This window comes from Saccoglossus kowalevskii, chromosome 12, assembly GCF_978046115.1.
Source record: "Saccoglossus kowalevskii chromosome 12, keSacKowa6.1, whole genome shotgun sequence".
Classification (NCBI taxonomy): domain Eukaryota; kingdom Metazoa; phylum Hemichordata; class Enteropneusta; family Harrimaniidae; genus Saccoglossus; species Saccoglossus kowalevskii.
The window spans coordinates 26,902,605-26,921,440 of record NC_140652.1 but is presented as its reverse complement, the minus strand read 5'-3'; the positions used below and the strand labels follow the sequence as shown (position 1 = coordinate 26,921,440).

The 18,836-nt window shown below is 35.5% G+C and overlaps 1 long non-coding RNA gene across 1 annotated transcript; it reads left to right on the top strand.

The window, feature by feature from the left end:
* Positions 1-334: 334 nt before the first annotated feature.
* LOC146735680 (uncharacterized) lies at positions 335-10,834 on the top strand. Its single transcript, XR_014931180.1, has 3 exons — positions 335-459; positions 9,253-9,386; positions 10,038-10,834. It is a non-coding gene; the product is annotated as an uncharacterized LOC146735680 (long non-coding RNA).
* Positions 10,835-18,836: the final 8,002 nt, after the last annotated feature.

The following is an 18,836-nucleotide window of genomic DNA, read 5'->3' as shown; positions in this document are numbered from 1 at the left end:
CGGGAGTACAAATTATTGCAAAATAAACGAATTCTTGGCCATTAACTTATGAGCAGCCTTCTTTATTTGTCGTTGTGATAGACAACACCTTCAAAACAACATTAATAATAATTCTCCGATCAAAATAAACGGTTATTTTTTTATCCGGTTAGGATCATTAGATTATCAGCACCGATATATAGCAAATTTCATAAATTGAGCTGGGAAGTTTTTAAGATTTTGATTACACGGACATATGCAGACAGACATGCCAAACTCCTTAACGTTCTCGTGTGCTTCGCACAAATGAAAGCTTTAAGAGACCCTTGACTGCGCATGTTCGGAACTACCACGAATCACTCTGCACGGAGATATATCGACAGTGACGTCATTCCAAGCAAAACATTGATTATTTCATTTCCAGTTCTCCATATTGTGTTTATTCCATGGAGTCCAAAAAATACTGAGACATACAGAAAGGTGAGTAGAAGAATCGTGTTTCTTGTACACCAATACTACCCATAAACACTGGCCAGAATGTAGGGCGGCGTAACGGCTGGAACAATAGACATACACGCACAGGGACCTGACGATCTACTCTTGTCAATACATGAACGTCTATGGAACAGAACTAAGTCCCGTACAGGACCTTACTCTTGCTCAAAATAATACAAATTATAGAATTGAAATACTTTGATAATGTAAAGACAGCATATGTCATTAAATGTAATCATCCATGCTCGAAAACCCGGAAAATCTTCAATACTTGTCTCTGGCCGATCAGCCTGTACTATACTACTAACATATGGCAATGACAACTGGGGCCATGAAACTCATACAAATCCACTATAGAAGATGTCCATATCAGTTACCTTTGATAGTATATGATTTAGGGAAATAGAAAGCCAGTTGAGAAAACAAAAATCTTACTGATATTTTCGATTATGATAATACTCTAGCAAATTCACAAATAACAAACGGTAAACATCAATTTGAAAATTTCTTTGAGACTCCCTGGAACAAAAAAAAATCACAATGACATTAGTAACAGTAAACACATTAATGAGAAAAAACAATCTAAGAACATATAAAAATTTAAATAAATTATTCAAAGTTGAAACATATATGGAAAATATTAAAAACATTGAATTACGAGAACAAATGAGTAAATTCAGATTGTCTAACCACAACCTGAAAATGGTGTCGGGCAGGCATACAAAACCGGTTCACAGGAGGACTTCAGACATATGGGCAAAATTTGAGATGAATTTCATCTCATAATGGGTTGCCCAAAATATTCACAACTTAGGGAGTCACATATTAAAGAGACAACCAAAGTAAACAATGACTTTGACGATTTAAGGTAGCGAGAAGGTTTTGTGACGTTTTTAAATAAAACATTCTCTGTCTGTTGTCTCGTTCAGAACAGTAATTTAGGTTATATATATCAAAAGACTAAGTATAGAGGTGCAAGTTCGCACAAACTGGACAGACATTGTTTACATAATTATCACGTGACATCAAAAATGGCGAACCTTGTAAAAATGACTAAGTACGCGATTGCGAGAGCACACTGCGGAATTTCCTGGTGAAATTTAAGTTATGCATTGTCCGTAATCAAGTCCATTGAAATGCGTCTCCGATAATCAAAAGACCTATTATTCCGATTTCTATGCAGGTTTGTTTTTTGTCCCCAAATTATTTCATACTTGGCACCTTTAACAGACTATTATTCTGTGACAAAGCATTTTCTTTAAAAACCCAGACATATTTCGCACCATCATTATCTTTTGAACGATAACTGCGAGTTTCAATGTCCTAGTCCGAATCCACTTGATTTGGCGGCGGTCCCAATGAGTCGTTCTCGATCAAAACTTCAACTCGAGAAAAACGCGAAAAACAGTTTTGGTTAATAAAACACTGTAGATTTGCTGCATTATTATAAATATACACTAAAAATGGCCAAACATATTAACCACTGATATCATAGAACTCATAAAGAGTGTCAGATAATGAATAATTTCAAGCTCGAGCGTGAAAAATGAAGAAAACTGCTGGCATTTGAGTCCGTACTCCAGGAACGTTCGGGTTTTCCATTGTTATGCAAACGAACAACGAGGGATAATCCTCTGACAAACATTACTGTCCCACTGTACACGCTGACAGTTTACAAACAAGCTAATCCTTCAAGTGTCTCAGATAAGACATCTAATAAAACGGTTTTCATGGTGAAACAAAATGGCCGATGTTTGAAAAGAATTGGTGTGTCAGAGTGCGACACTGAGTGGCAGATTTTTCTTTGCCTCGTCTGTCAACGCTTTCTTTCTTTTCTTCGCCATTGCGTTAGAAAAAAATGTATTAATAAAATAGAATATTGACTTGGAAAATAAAACGATTTAAAAGAAAGTTGTGCAAAGTTACAGTACTCCTTTCGCACAACCTCCCGCCCGCTTCCGCTTTCCAATCACCTTTTTCTCTCGCTTTTGCGACCGCTTGTTGAATTCAACCGGACAATTTCCGCTTTATTTTCGACCGCGCAAACCCCGAAATATCACCGCCCACCTGCTCGCTCGCGCGCATTTAAAATTCGGACTAACAGAATAATTTCCGAGGTTCACATTGTCTTATAATTGTCTTTCTGGTTTTTATAGATGTTGAACAGCTGACAAAAGTTCAAATACTTTTTTGTTTTAACTATATATAATTATATGCACGCAACCTGACCCTTTGACCTCGATTTGGCTTGGACTGAATATTTTATTTTAAACAATATTCTGACGTGAAATACAAAATGTATTTCAACACAAGTACGACATGGTTGTCTGGGGTTTATTTCCTGATTGTTGAGTCTTCGCAATGTGTTTTGTATAATTATTGTTGTTTTCCCCCGATGCCGAAGAACCGTAAAGCTAAATGGCAGTTACATGCATGGGCTGAGTGAAAGAAAATATTTCTAAGCCTAAAATAAAACCTAATATTACACCTCTTTGTGTATTTGTTAATTTTACATATGTTTGTCATGACAGTATGTTTGTAAATATCTAGAAAAATCTCGTCTTTCGTTGATAATTTCGATTGTTTGTTTGGAATGTCGATCCCCATTGGTTTCTCCATACTGAGTTTAGGAAGGGCGTCGATCAACACCGTGACAATCAGCTGAGAGAAGACAAACATTGACCGTAATTCATGGAGATCATGTCCGTATTTTGTGGGCTGAAACCCCAAATAATTAATCAAGTATTATTATTTTAATATATATTTTATTTTACATCGCAAAACTAAACCATGCCCAAAACAGAGCTAGAGTTGTTCGCGGTGAAACAACCGCATTGAAGACGATGCAACTTCAACTAGCCATTTCTTACCTTGAAATAAAAAAAATAAAAATTCGAAGAGCATCGGGGAAAATATTAATAATCATCCTTATCAATCGCTTGCTTTATTGTATTCGAATCCATGAAATTCACGTTTTTTTTACATTTGTTGGCAACTTCCGCGCTAAAAAAGATTGAAAATGTGGGTGTGGTTATACGGACAAATATGGTTCTGTGACCCAGTTCGTGCTCCGATCAGGTGACTCTCAGCCAATCAATGATGTTGTAACAAAGCATATTTGACGCTAATTGAAGGGTCGTCGTACAATCCAATCACCGGCGTCGATTCACATAGTTGTTTGTGCTGTGACAGGCTTCAAAATTATTCGCTGAAAAACATATATTTTGACAAAACTGATGGAATTTGACCTTAGTTCAAAAAGAAAATACTAGGCTAAGATACATTAGAACTCACGCGAATCAGTTTTCTCTGCAAGTTGTGAAATAAAGTAAACCAGAGTAGCGTCGATGATTTTCAGCCCTGAAGGACTTCCGTGTGAATCCTGAGTTTCGAATTGTTCATCGACTGGCCACCAAATAGTTATGGCTATAACTAAATTTGACACGTTTTTCTTTTAAGCCCAATAAATTATTCATACATGTCAAGCTCTGTTCGATTTTTTCAGGGCATGTGGCCGTTTTTAGTCAACAATATTTTTTGTGGGAACACTTTTGCGGTACGTACTAATACGGTATAGACCGAGCTCATTCAATGATCGTGACTTAATTTTAAAAATTGAATGTCAAATTTTACCAGACGTGGACCGATGTGGATTCGATATCGTTATTTTTGGAATTAATCACTAACATTTCCTCGCTTCTCTGCTCTGTCAAAAGAAGTTACCTAGGCTTTTTTCACGTAACTGTCTCATTAAAATAAAAATAAAAATATTACATCTAGAACAAGCACCCAAAACACGTAACAAGAGGTCCCAGTTCAGTTGCTTTCACGATACAAGTGTAATACAGCTATTAGATTTGAAGTGTCGTTCAGAATGTAATAATAGTTAATAGTTAATACTAGTTGTATTTTCACACTTTACTGTCAAAACCACCATTTCGACCACCCATGTGCCAGTTTTCAGTGTTTGGGCGAGCGGTCAATGTTTTCAATGAGCGAGCGAGCGAAAAAAAAACGCGATTAAAATGCGGTCGGTTCCCGGTCGGACAAGACCGCGTGGTCGGAAATTAAGCGATAAGCGGTCGATGTAAAAGCGGAAGGTTGGGCGAAATGAGTACTGTATGACCATGTTTCTCCGACGAAGTCTCGACTGACAATAATGCTGACAATGGACGTTAGATAAACACGCATTGTTTGCAACTGGAAGCTTATCACCCGTTATATCAGAATCGTCAACAACAGAGTATACAGATAAGATTTTATCATTTAATTCCTTCCAAAGATAAACACTATGCAAATATCCACGAAACGGCAGTTGTAGTCTTTTCTGCTAGTGTATTAAAACACTAATTTGAGCAACGTTATTTCGCAATTTCGATCTTTTGTAAACCTGGGGTGATGTATCAAGGTCTAAAGTAACCGTTTTATCAATTTTTGAAAAATCAAGAAAAAAGTGAAAATTTCCCTTCTCGCTACCTTAATGATGATAAGGTTTATGTTATGTGAAAAAATACCTTAGATGAGAATTGAGTACTGCAATGATGTGCGATTTCACTCTGAATATATAATTGTTGTGACTTCAATACTGCAGCGGTGTGGGATTGCACTCTGAATACATTATTGTTGACAATTCAATACTTCAGCGGTGTGGAATTGCACTCTGAATACATAATTGTTGACTATCCAATAATGCAGCGGTGTGGGATTGCACTCTAAATACATTATTGTTGAGAATTCAATCCTGCAAAGGTGTGTAATTGCACTCTGAATACATGATTGTTCAGAATTCAATACTGCAATGCTGTGGGATTGCACTCTGAATACATAGTTGTTGACTATCCAATAATGCAGCGGTGGGGGATTGCACTCTGGATACATAATTGTTGACAATTCAGTACTGCAGCGGTGTGGGATTGCACTCTGGATACATATTTGTTGACAATTCAGTACTGCAGCGGTGTGGGATTGCACTCTGGATACATAATTGTTGACAATTCAGTACTGCAGCGGTGTGGGATTGCACTCTGAATACATTATTGTTGACAATTCAGTACTGCAGCGGTGTGTGATTCCACTTTGAATACATAATTGTTGAGAATTCAATCCTGCAAAGGTGTGGGATTGCACTCTGAATACATTATTGTTGACAATTCAGTACTGCAGCGGTGTGGGATTGCACTCTGAATACATAATTGTTGACTATCTAATAAGGCAGCGGTGTGGGATTGCACTCTGGATACATAATTGTTGACAATTCAAAATAGCAACAGTGTTAATTGCACTCTGAATACATAATTCTTGAGAAGTCAATACTGCAACAGTGTGTGATTGCACTTTGAATACATAAATGTTGAGAATGCAATACTGCAACGGTGTGTGATTCCACTTTGAATACATAATTGTTGAGAATTCAATCCTGCAAAGGTGTGTAATTGCACTCTGAATACATAATTGTTGACTATCCAATAATGCAGCGGTGGGGGATTGCACTCTGGATACATAATTGTTGACAATTCAGTACTGCAGCGGTGTGGGATTGCACTCTTGATACATAATTGTTGACAATTCAGTACTGCAGCGGTGTGGGATTGCACTCTGAATACATAATTGTTGACAATTCAGTACTGCAGCAGTGTGGGATTGCACTCTGAATACATTATTGTTGACAATTCAGTACTGCAGTGGTGTGGGATTGCACTCTGAATACATAATTGTTGACAATTCAGTACTGCAGCGGTATGGGATTGCACTCTGGATACATAATTGTTGACAATTCAGTACTGCAGCGGTGTGGGATTGCACTCTGAATACATTATTGTTGACAATTCAGTAATGCAGCGGTGTGGGATTGCACTCTGAATACATAATTGTTGACTATCTAATAAGGCAGCGGTGTGGGATTGCACTCTGGATACATAATTGTTGACAATTCAGTACTGCAGCGGTGTGGGATTGCACTCTGAATACATAATTGTTGACTATCTAATAAGGCAGCGGTGTGGGATTGCACTCTGGATACATAATTGTTGACAATTCAAAACAGCAACAGTGTTAATTGCACTCTGAATACATAATTCTTGAGAAGTCAATACTGCAACAGTGTGTGATTGCACTTTGAATACATAAATGTTGAGAATGCAATACTGCAACAGTGTGTGACTCCACTTTGAATACATAATTGTCGAGAATGCAATACTGCAAAGGTGTGTAATTGCACCCTGAATACATAATTGTTGAGAAGTCAATACTGCAACGGTGTGTGATTGCACTTTGCATACATAAATGTTGAGAATGCAATACTGCAATGGTGTGGGATTGCACTTTGAATACATAATTGTTGAGAAGTCAATAATGCAACGGTGTGTCATTCCATTTTGAATACATAATTGTCGAGAATGCAATACTGCAATGGTTTGTAATTGCACTCTGAATACATAATTGTTGAGAAGTCAATACTGCAACGGTGTGTGATTACACTTTGAGTACATAAATGTTGATAATGCAATACTGCAATGGTGTGGGGTTGCACTTTGAATACATAATTGTTGAGAAGCCAACAATGCAACTGTGTGTGATTCCACTTTGAATACATAATTGTCGAGAATGCAATACTGCAATGGTGTGTAATTGCACTCTGAATACATAATTGTTGAGAATGCAATACTGCAACAGTGTGTGATTGCACTCTGAATAAATAAATAATTGTTCGGAATTCAATACTGCAATGGTGGGTGATTGCACTCAAAAGACATAATTGATGAGAATTCAGTACTGCAATGCGTGATTACACTCTGAATATAATAGTAAAAAGAATGTAATACTGCAACTGTTTGTAATTGCACCCTAAATAATAATTGTAAATAATTCCAACCTTCAACAGTGTGTGATTGCACTCTGAATAAACAATTGTTCGGTATCCAATACTGCAACGAAGTGTGATTGCACTCTGAATATATAATTGTGAATAATTCCAACCTGCAACAGTGTGTGATTGCACTCTAAATACATAATTGTTTAGAATTCAATACTGCAATGGTGTGTAATTGCACTCTGAATACATAATTGTTTAGAATTCAATACTGCAATGGTATGTGATTGTACTCTGAATACACAATTACCGAGAAATAATTCCTGCAACGTGATTGTGTGATTGCACTTTGAATACATAATTGATAAAAAGTTAATACTGCAAGGGCAAGTGATTGCCCTCTAAACACATACTTGATGAGAATTCAATACAACAACAGTGTGTGATTGCACTCTGAATACATAATTGTTGAGAAGTCAATACTGCAACGGTGTGTGATTGCACTTTAAATACATATTTGTTGAAAAGTTAATACTGAAACGGTGTGTGATTGCACTCTAACCACATCATTGATGAGAATTCAATACAACAAAAGTGTGTGATTGCACTCTAAGCACATCATTGATGGAAATTCAAAACAGCAACAGTGTGCGATTGCACTCTGAATACATAATTACCGAGAATGCAATACTGCAATGGTGTGTAATTGCACTCTGAATACATAATCGTTGAGAATTCAATACTGCAACGGTGTGTGTTTGTATTCTAAGCACATCATTGATAAAAATTCAAAACAGCAACAGCGTGCGATTGCATTCTGAACACATAATTGTTGGGAATTCAATCCTGCAACTGTGTGTGATTGCATTCTGAATATATAATTGTTGAGAATTCAATACTGCAATAGTGTGTGATTGCATTCTGAATAAATAATTGCTTAGAATTCAATACTGCAATGATGTGTGATTGCGTTCTGAATAAATAACTGATTAGAATTCAATACTGCAATGGTGTGTGATTGCATTCTGAATAAATAATTGGTTAGAATTCAATACTGCAATGATGTGTGATTGCATTCTGAATAAATAATTGCTTAGAATTCAATACTGCATGGTGTGTGATTGCATTCTGAATGAATAATTGCTTAGAATTCAATACTGCAATGGTGTGTGATTGCATTCTGAATAAACAATTGCTTAGAATTCAATACTGCAATGGTGTGTGATTGCATTCTGAATAAATAATTGCTTAGAATTCAGTATTGCAATGGTGTGTGATTGCACTCTGAATAAATAATTGCTTAGAATTCAATACTGCAATGGTGTGTGATTGCATTCTGAATGAATAATTGCTTATAATTCAATACTGCAATGGTGTGTGATTGCATTCTGAATAAACAATTGCTTAGAATTCAATACTGCAATGGTGTGTGATTGCACTCTGAATAAATAATTGCTTAGAATTCAATACTACAACGGCGTATATTTTCATTCTGAATACATAAAACGTGGAGAATTCAATACTGCAATGGTGTGTGATTGCACTCTCAATACATAATTGTTTAGAATTCAATACTGCAACTGTGTGTGATTGCATTCTGAATAAATAATTGTTCAGAATTCAATACTGCGCATGCGTGTGATTGGACTCCGAATACGCAGCTATGATGTTTGAATTCCTTATATACCTACTTACATTTGACTATAAGAAGTAGATTGAAAGTCATTTTGGTGTCCCAAACTGAGCATAACAAATTTCACCTAGGTAAAATCATGTCTTGACAAAAAGGTCTTCCATTCTCAGGAAAATTAATAATTTAAAAAAAAAAGAATTATTAAATAGCACTGGTGACAAAACCCAATGTACATAATGATAACTGTTTACAACCAATCAATATTTCAAAAATCAAAAGAATTTATGAGAAACGTTTTGGCATGTAGTTTTGATTTATTCTGTATATTTAATTCTAGATCTACCTGGTTCTTAACCAGACAGGAAATTAATTACAAGGGCTTCCCTTAGTAACGAACATGCAAGGTGCATCACTACCTGGGCAAAATGTAATTTTTTTCTATCAACTTGCAGGGAGATTCTATGCCAACCAGTAAGTTGATCTCATCATTTTGAGTAACTGTATAGAAAGTTTGGTGTTAATTGTTTTAATGGTCTTATAATGGTCAAAACGAATTATTCATGCAGTTCTATCAGTACTATGTTTGGGTGTTTTACTACACAGATTTGGAACATGTACATTTTGGTACATGAGGAATAATATCTGTCCTCAATGTTGTTGTTGTTGGTGGTGGTGGTTGTGGTGGTGACTTCATTGTAAAATTTATTTGTTGTGGTAAATATAACTTGGATATATTAACCGGTTCTGATATCAACTAAGTTCAAACTTGCTTTGTGTTTAATATGTGGTTAAATTATGGTTACATTAACTCAAACAATTATCAATTACTTGTCCATGTTTGAATTGTATTTTTCGCGCATAGTGTTGAGATATATTACTACATTGTTTCAGAAATGTTATTTTCACATTTGCTGTGCAAAGACAACATCTTTTTTGTTAGTACACTTAAAATATGAAAAAATTACTAGTTCTGGGTTAAAAAAAGATTGCTTTGGGTTTCATCTCTATAATGTGAATTACAAAAATCAATTAAATAATGACTAACTAATAAATGTTAATATTCTGGTGATTGATATGTCGTGAACCTGTTGTATTACACTGTTAATTATTTTGACATTACAGGTCTTGACATGACTGGAGTGTCTCAGAACTCTACTGATGATGAGTTGTGCACAACAAAGAAATCACCACTTCTGTGAGAATATCATATCTACATCATAAGGAGGAAGTATCAAATTACAGGAGGTATCAGTTTCCAGTATATGCAAAGCGTTCTGTAATTTAGTCAATAATAGGTTATGTAATTATTCAGAGAAGGATAATATTATAAATAACAATCCGGCTGGGTTTAGGAAAAGTCGTCAGACTGTTGATCTAATTCTTACTCAAAAAACAATAGCTAGTAAACACCTTAAACCAAATGGTAAAATATCTACATGCTTTGTAGATTTCCATAAAGCTTTAGATACTGTTTGGTGGGATGGCTCATTTCACGATTTATGGGAATGGAATTATTGGGACACTTTATTATTTAGTTAAACACATTTATTTGCTTTGGCAAAAAATATCAAGAACATTTAAAAGACAACATTTATTTAATAATACCAGTAATCCAGAACAATGTCCAGATATTTAAATATATTACGAGTTCTAGAGAAAACATAATAATAAGACAAGTTGGTGAATACGAAATCATTAATAACAGTAACTGATATTTCTCTTTGGTATTATATTTATTGTACTTTATTACTATCAGTTTCTTGCTCTTACCCAATGGAAAATATTTCTAAGGATGCAATAAATTTATTATTACTATTATTATATCACATGTTTACGGATTCTGTTGTAATGATCAAATGTGTGTATGTTAGGAATTCTCTTCATGCACAAATAGAAAATAAATTTTCGTTTGACCAATATTTAGCGCTTACAATTAAGTATTAATTTATGCTGCTGCTCTAGTGGTATAGTCGCTGCTCCAGTGAAAATTCTCTGTCCCACTTTGAAGAAATAATCCCTTAATATGAAGTGAGTTAAATAGAGTCATGTGTGAAATTTACAACTTCTATACGTATATTATAATTTCTTGACTACTATTCATTTGAAAATGTTTAAGAAGTTCACATGAATTTGAAGAAACTGACCACTTTCACCCTTTACAATGACCTTTTTACGTTCTAATTACAATTTGTAACCTTACGCCATCATGTTTTTGCTTTCCCGTTTGTTCCAATCATAGCGGGCTTTATCGCTGCAAAATGTGTCGTTTTGTTAGAGAGTTATATCCATTCACAGAAATCGCAAATTTTCTGACTAGGAACCGACCGACCCCCTTTCTGCTCAATTTCTGGCCGAAAATAGAACAATTGCCCGATTGCCAAGCGCTGAAAATATGAATTTGACTGCTTTATTACTGTGTATTTAATGGCAAAGTTTCAAGATACTATAAAATCTTTAATTTAGGGGTAATTTTTTTTTTCAATTCAATCTTGCCTGACGCCTAGCTTAGAGTTTAATTTAGGTTTTTGGTTGATATTGACACCTATTCAAGAGTATGTTTATCGTGGCTAAGCGTGAATGGGTAAACATCGTTTTGACAATTAGATGTTATCATTCCTAAATAAATGTTAAATGAGTTTTCGTATTATATCGTTTGTGCATGGGTGATGCAGGTTGTGTAACCTATATTTAGACATTTACATATTCATGGCCATCGTGCTTATATTACAAGTAGCTATATAGCTAGGTCAATCAACCACGACACAATGCTTATTTGTCCTACCTGTGTTCATTCATTCATTCATTCATTCATTTACTTTTTTTATTTATTTATTACTTTTAACATTGTAAAAATGACAGACACGGAACAATAATCAATGTAAACATGGACGGTCGTGTTAGTAAGAAAGGGAGCGACCTAATAAAGGTACGAAAATAATTGAATAACGCTGTTTATTCTGTGATCAATACACGACATTTTCTGATTGTTGAACAATCCCAAAAGGTTTCAAAACTCTTTGTAGTTTCTATGTACATAAATGTTTAGCATACACAATTGTGGCACTGTTGTAAAGGCAACTTTTATCATATTAAGTGAATTTCAAAAGAAAAGGTGTTGTTATTAGTCCAATTCACTAACTATGGTCACTACAAATTTACAACCTTTTATTAGGACTGTTAGAACTTATTCAAAATATATAATGTAAAGGATGGGGCGCCATTGTATCTGTTGAAAAAACAGATAGAGAAATTACTATATCAGATTACTGATCGCTATGTGGAGAGAGACAAACTTTTATTTTTATCAGAATCCTTCGCAAATTGAGAGTAGTATCAACCGCCATCCATTGCAGTTAAGGTATAGATGCAGGTTCGTGGGCACTAGGAGTGACATTTTTTTTTGCTTTTTCTTACCCAGACAGTCTTGGCTAGATAGTGTTAAAATTTCGGAGCATTGTCAATGCTGGAACTCGAAAAATCCCGAAATTTTGTTTACGTTGCTCTTTGATTTACAAGTCACTGTTGATGTTATATGTGTAAATGAGTTGCTGGACTCAGTTACGGTACGGCGATGTGTAACGATCCTGTGTCCGCGATCCTGTTTATTTTTAATACCTCAAGCGCTATAAACTAGTCTCGCAAACTACCAAAAAACACAGACAAGACGTAGACGCTTCCAGCATGCAAGCGGAACACAAAAAGCATACAGTTGTGAATGATAAGTAAAATTGTTCACCCTTATCACGCAATATGTCGACAACTTCTAGGCCTGGCATCTTCCACTGGTGTACTGTTAACTGTTTTTTTACGCATTTCTTTTCTCCGAAAACAATATAAAACTGACTAATTATACACTTTTCGTTTCGCTGAACAATCACCGTGCTGATAGCATTGCGATGCAATGGATAAACACCATTGCTGTGCTGTCATCGATAACTAACTTTTCAGTGGCAAAATACACATGCACGGTTAATTAAAACTAAAAAAGTACCACGGAAATTACCAAAACATCGGCAACGAGATGCTGTTTTTAAACACCGCGGAAAAATCACGCACTCTACGATGCCATCTCAGTTACCTTAATCGGGAACCCCCTTGTCAGCTAGCATATATCTGTAGCGATGTCGCAAAGTACGGTGTACGGACATGCTCGGCGACCTCTGGTACAAAGGCGCTCAATGAATGAAGTATTTTTAGAGGTCAGGGTTCGTTTTAATTGTTATCGACCCGTCTCCTCTGCTCGTAGTTGAATAAAACCTGTTTCGATTTACAATAGTTGTCTTACATTTCGACTTTTTCTCACCGGCGTTTGAGCGATTGAGTACAAAAACTGCGAATAGCCGTTGTGTAGCAAAATATTACGGCCCATTTCAACCTGGCCGTCTAACTTCGCACGATCCATTTCACTGTGTCATACAGAGTATATTTTTAAAGGTTTGAGGAAAAGTAAATTTAGACTCAACCCACCCAATGGCGATCGCTATGTTTATATAACTGTATGAATATCTCATCCGCTTTACGTAATCCATTGCGCCCCTTCCTAAGTGGAAATAATAACACGACAGTTTTCATGCAAGGTTTTTACACCGCGGACGATTTTACGTCCGTTTCCCTGGTATTTTCAATATTTTTTATCTGACAATTGAACATCAGCAAGCGTCGGTGTATGATGGATTTTGGCATGTCGTCGTGATGCAATAGCCATTTTTGTGGACGATTAACGTCACTTTCATAAAACAGGCATTATCTCCGTTCGTGTTTTCTGGTTGGTTAGAGAGATTGGAAATTAATTAGCTCCCACAGTTTTTGTCAGTTTGTCTTGAGATTTTCACACTATTTTGACAATGTCTCTACGAACAAAAGGACGTCTGGGCTTTTTTTAAAGCTTTGCATTCTAGGACAATGACATTCGAAGTGTGAAATACTGACCGGGATTGAATATACGTCACGCATCCTGCTTGATAACTTTGTAATATGAAAACAAAACACATTACATATACGCCTAGACGTCCTTTTGTTAATAAACAACTGATAGACGTTGTGTGAAAGTTTCCCTCAAAATAAACAAAAATTGTGTGAGCTATTTAGATTTGAACTTACATGGTAAACTGAAAAACACAAGTGGAGATAATGGCTAATTTGCATAACCATTCACTCAGTAAGAAGTTTGCTAATGCTCATAATAAAAATGGCTGTAACAGTTCCAAATTTAAACCTATTATCTTTTTGTAAAAAGTTAAATATAGTGCATAATATGGAGATCCCGTCATTACATTTTTTCACCATGTTTCTTTTTGATTATTTATGTACAGCCTTGCTAAATCTTGCTAAGCATTCAAAAGAGAGAATGTTTGTACATGTTTTCTATATTTTAGAATCGTTTATTTTAGCATGTTCCACTATTCATAATGCTGCTAAAGATAAGATTGGTTGGGCCTGCGTGCTTGAACTGACAGCATAAACAGCACTTAGTACTATACGCATTATATGTCAGAAAGATGATTAGGAACAGTTTTATATATCCTACATTGACATACACAACATGAATATATTATGAATATATATAAAATATTGCAGATGGGATGATGCCAGATACAGATAATAGATATCACAGAACGTGATCATATGGTGTGATCTCTTGTCAGTGTGCAACATAGTCAAAATAAAAAAAAAACATGATTGTTTTAATACTTATAATACAAATATTTTACCACCCAATTTGAGTAAAGGTATAAAACCTGCCTACCAAGTATGAGCGAAATTGGCCAAGACAAACAAATAACAAAAGTGTTAGTCTTTCTCGGTGTAAAGTTATCCTAACTTTGAAAACAAATTTCGCGGGAAAAAAAGATATCAAACAAATAAATCGGTACTTTGCATCGACACTAAAGCTGAGTAGAATGAGCTATGTCTGTGATTATTAATCATAGAAATGTAGGATGAGATACATTTAGTGCAAAGATAATCATTGTGGGCCAGGATTTTCCCGATTAGTGACGGTTTGATTATGGCGGTATAAGTTTGAATAAAATCGGCGAAGCCAAAAAAAGTTATCCAAATTTGATATCAAATTTCTCGGTAATAAAAAACGATATCAAAAGAAACAAACAAACACAAACAGTAAATTTGTGCACACACTGAGCGGTATTTCATCCTACATTTTAGGAGGAGACACATTTTGCGCGACGCAAATCAAAGATCATTTTTTTGGACTTTTTCTATGACAACGGTTTACCTACTAACTAGAGTGAAAGTATAACCTGCCTGCCAAGTTTGAGCGAAATTAGCCAAGCATTAAAAAATACTGGAAATCACACACACACAACAGTGATTTTAAGAGCAATCCTAGTGGAGCGGATAGCTAGCAAAATTGATTTTAAGGTCAGTCCTACCGGAGCGATAACAAAAGCCATTTTGACTGTTGCCATGGCAACGGCGGGCCAGCATTTTTTCAGCTTTTACCAACAAACTACAGTGAAGGTGTGACCTGCCTGCCAAGTTTGGGCAAAATAGGCCCAGCCAAAAAAAATCACAGGAAATTAACATGTGAAGACATAAAAAGTCACAAACAAACACAGACAAGGGTGATTTTAAAGGCAATCATTGCGGAGCGGATCGCCAGTTATCAGGTTCTTGCTCGATTACGTGCAGTAATATTTTACATGTACAGAACTAAATAAAATTATGTTGTAGGAATATTCCAGCATTCAATTTTTAATTAATATGTCATTGTTAACATCAGGGTAGTCAGAATGAAAATAATGCTCCAATGACCTATAAACGCGTGAACACCCAGACATGCAAATTGCATCTAACTAAAGAAATCTCATGGGAGTGGGTTAAAGGTGAATTTAGCACCAATATATACTTCGTTCTTCATTATTTAGTGCTCGGTACTATTATGTGAATGCAGTCGTGTGTGATGTCATGTCTAACGCAAATAGATTGAGTGAATACATGTATGTATGTACAGTGCCATATCAGGTAGGTTCTGGATTTGAACACGTTGTTAGGCTGCGGGACATATCTGGCATAAATATTGAGTAATTATATCCAACAGGCTGTAAGATAATTGTATGAAATGTGAATCGTTTTGAAAGGTCCGGAGAAAACAACTTGAATAACAGGAACTTGTCCGCCAATTCGAGTTAAAAGCAAATGAGCTCGTAAAATCTTTTGTCCTTGCTGTGCCAATGTGATAATATATTTTCAACTATCCCCATTTCATGACAGTAACAGTGCAGAAGAAAAAGGAATATCCATGAGATAAGCTTGCTAACTAAAAAGTGTATTATCAGATCTGTATTAAAGAAAATATTATAGTAACGCAATTCCCCTTTCCCTCCCTCCATGTACTCATCGCAATATGTAATATGGTTCCAATCACCAATAATTGTGAGCCGAAGTGGCGAACAAATTCCTGTTATTCAAGTTGTTTTCCCCGGACCTTTCAGCGTGTTCACAGCAATGTATTCACGCAATATATTTGCGTTAGACATGATATCACGCACGAATACATTTACACATAGTACCGAGCACTAAACAATGAAGAACAAAGTATATATTGGCGCTAAATTCACCTTTGACCCATTCCTGTGAGATTTCTTTAGTTAGTTGCAATTTGCATGTCTGGGTGTTCACGCGTTTATAGGTCATTAGAGCATTATCTTTATTTCGCTGTAGACTACCCTGATATAAACAATGACATATTAATTAAAAATAAAATACTGGAATATTCTAACATCATAATTTTATTTAGTTCTGTACATGAAAAATGTTACTGCACGTTATCGAGCAAGCACCTGGCTATACACTCAAATCACTTTCATCTCAGTTAGTATGTAATTTTGTTTTATGTCTTCACGTGTTAATTCTCTATTATTTTTTTTGGCTGTGTCGATTTTGCTCAAACTTGGCAGGCAGGTCAGACCTTCACTGTAGTAAGTTGGTAAAATCTGAAAAAAATACTGGTCCGCCGTTTCCATGGTAACAGTCAAAATTACTTTTCTTAGGAATCCGCTCCCTTAGGTTTAACCTTAAAATCACTTTTGTTAGTGATCCGTTACACTTGGATTGCCCTTAAAATCACTGTTGTGTGTGTGTGAATTCCAGTGTCTTCACGTTTTAATTTTTCAGTGATTGTTTGGCTTGGCCGATTTCGCTCTAACTTGGCTGGAAGGTCACACATTCACTCTAGTTTTAGGTAAATTTAAAAAAACGTTTTGGCACACCGCTGCCATAGAAATGTATCTCCTTGTGTATGATCATGTAGTATGAAACACCTAGAATAAAACTCATTCTGCTCAAAGTGTGGGTACAAGGTTACTATTTGTTTGTTTTTTTATATCGTTTTTCATTACCGAGAAATTTGAAATATTTGGTATGTCAAATTTGGTAACTTTTCACCACTTTGTTTTTGCTTCGCCGATTTTGTTCATACTTAGCAGGCAACTCATATCGTCATTAATCGGGAAAAAACCTGGCACACTATGATTACCTTTGCGCCCAATGTATCTCATCCTACACTTCTATGATTAATAACCTCAGACACAGCTCATTCTACTCAGCTTGAGTGTGGACACAAATTTAGCATTTGTTTTTTAATATCTTTTTAATACTGCGAAATTTGTTTTCAAACTTTTCACCGGGAAGGACTATTTAATCCTTCTGTGATGTTTTTGACTTGGCCGATATCGTTCACACTTGGCAAGTAGGCAGGTCATACCTTTACTCTAATTGTCCACATTCTGGCCCATTGCAACGGCCTAAAAACTGACTTTTGAATACTTTTACGCCCAAATGTATTACCTGCTATCAGTGTTGAAATAATCATGTTTTTATTTTGGCCATGTTGCACACTGACATGAGATCACACCGAATGAACATGTTCTGTGACGTATATTATATTATCTGTATCTGGCTTCATCCCATCTGCAAGATTATACGCTATATTCATAAAGTATTCATGTTGTGTATGTCAATGTAGGATAGACAAGACTGTTTCTAATCATCTTTCTGACATATAATGCGTATAGCAATAAGTGTTGTATATTCTGTCAGTTCAAGCATGAAGGCCCAACCAATCGTATATCAATCAGCTTAGCCCTCACAGGCGATCAGCTACGGTCTCATTCACATTGTTGTGATAGACTTTAGTTACATTTGGTCACTGAGATATCGTTGCGAGTGAGAGAGCTTTGAGTCTTGCATTTTGCTCTCCAAAATAGTGTTTCATTTTAAATAGGTGGGATAACGGGAAGAATGATGAAAGTAAGTCTCGTGTTTCAGGTTTAATTAAAAGAGTTAAAAGGAAAGAGTTGCTGAAAGCCCCAACCGCTAACATTAACCCTAATCCTAACACTTCAGCCCCCGATGTAATTGTATATATAATTTATAAGTACTTATCATGTGTCTATTACCTGAATCATTATGTCAGTCAAAAAGCATTCAAACCTCACTTACACATTCAAATTTCCACATACAAATACACATACAAACAAACACGAATTCTGTCAGGAAATGAAAATGAAATATTTTACAAGAGTTGGCTGAGTCCTCTGCGTGCTGGCAAAAGTGTTGGCTGCAACGGATGGTGTCTGATACCTCTTTCAATTTGCAAAGGATTCTGTTGAAACTTAAATTTTGTCGCACACCATATAACAATTCATTAATAAGTTTTTTGTTATTGAAAATTACTTTTTTTGCAAATATACAATGGCGTCCAATCCTTTACATTATATATTTTTAATAAGTTATAAACAAGTTACTAATAAAATGTTGTTAATTTGTAGTGACCATTGTCAGTGAATTAGACTAATAACATCCTCTTTTCTTTTCACGGAATATGATGAAAAGTTGCATTTACAACAGTGCCACAATTGTGTATGCTAAACTTATATGTATTAGAAACTACAAAGAGTT